The sequence below is a fragment of the Myotis brandtii genome, unplaced genomic scaffold, assembly GCF_000412655.1.
Source record: "Myotis brandtii unplaced genomic scaffold, ASM41265v1 scaffold1750, whole genome shotgun sequence".
NCBI lineage: Eukaryota > Metazoa > Chordata > Mammalia > Chiroptera > Vespertilionidae > Myotis > Myotis brandtii.
In genome coordinates, this window is record NW_005356477.1 from 467397 (window position 1) to 469164 (window position 1768).

The window sequence follows — 1768 nt, forward strand, 5'->3', positions numbered from 1 at the left end:
CCCAAATGTGATAGGATTTGGAGGTGGGTCCCTTGGGAGGTGATTAGGTTTAGATAAGGTCATGAGGGTGGAGCCCTGTGGTGGGACTGGGCTCAGAGAGGAAGAGGAAGAGGCCAGCGCTCTCTCTCTCTCTCTCTCCCTCTCCACAATGGGGGACTGTGGGTAGGCAGCCGCCTGGGAACCAGGAAGAGCCTTCTCATCAGACACCAGGCCTGCCTGCTGCTTGGCCTTGAACTTCAGTCTCCAGAAATGAGAGAAATAATGTTTGCGGGGTAACCCACCAGTCTGTGATATTTTGTTACAGCAATCTAAATGACGAAGATGGTGGCTAATACTTTCTTCATCCCTTAAAACCACAGGAGCCCCACAGGCATCTACTATCAACACACACTTTACTGTTTATTTTCCTTCCCATCTCACTCCTACCAGCCCTTCACTTGTGGTTCCTGGGCTCTCTGACCAAATAAGCTATTTTTATAAATTCCTTGTGCCAAGGTATATTATTGGAGAAACCTAAACTAACACAACAATAATTTTCATGGCTATTCACCCCCCATTAATAGACATTTAACTTCCTTTCCTTTCTCTTCTTCTTCTCCTTCCTTCCTTTTTAAACAAGGTAATGGAAACTTTGTACACATCTTTGCACACCTGTACAAAGGTGTTGCTGAAGGAGGAACACACCAGGCCAAAAGGGGTAAAGAATTATACATTTATTAGAGGCCTGTTGCATGAATTCGTGCACGTTGAAAGGAAATTAGTTAGAAGAAATATTTTAGAGGCCTGGGAGGGACTGCGGGACATTGGCTCCAGGGCGTGTCCAGCCTGTCTCACCCAGTCCCAATATGCCAGACCCCAGCAGCAAGCTAACCTACCGGTCAGAGCGTCTGCTCCCTGGTGGTCAGTGTGTGTCATAGGTGACTGGTCAAATGGTCAAAAGGTCAGACAGGCACTTAGCATATTAGGTTTATATATATATATATATAGATTATTACATCTGCTAGCAGAAGGGCTGAGACCAAAATGGCATCAGCGGGCAGAGTAGGGGGAGCGGGATATGTATGTCCCTCAGGGTCAGGCAGAGTAACTGGTGGGACCAGGTGCAGGTGGGGCCAGGTGTGGGGGCCACTGGAACCTGGGTGAGGCGGTTCACTGGCAGCCGCAGACCGTTAATCCTGAAACCTACAATGAGGACAACAGGAAAATCGCAGGGAGGGGCGACAGCCCCCAGCAGGGCATAATGGAGTGCAAGAATGTGCCTAACAATACCCATCTGTAGCATCAATTCCTAGGGGTAAGAACTGTTGGGTAAAATATTATGCACATTTAATATTTTCATAGACACTGGCATTTTCTTCAAAAAGTTGTGTATACTTATTTGGGAAAAATTCTACACGTTCTCACCTCAATCCCTGGTCTGTCATGTAAATTCTTAAACATGTCCCCAGGTGCCTGCCCTGTGCCCTCCTGACTTTGTGAACATCTCCCCTGCCTCTCCCCGCCACACACACAGCAGCCCAGAGACCCAGGCTAACTCTCAGCACTGGTCTCAAGGTTGGGAGGACGCAATCACCCACAGGTATGTGATGGAGACTCCCGAAGGCCAGGTTTAATTTAGCCCTGACCTTTTTGGAAGAAATTTAATTCTTATGGACTTAAATTATTATTATTTTAATATATATTTTTATTGATTTGAGAGAGGAAGAAAGAGGGAGAGAGAGATAGAAACATCAATAATGAGAGAGAATCATTGATCGGCTGCCTCTCA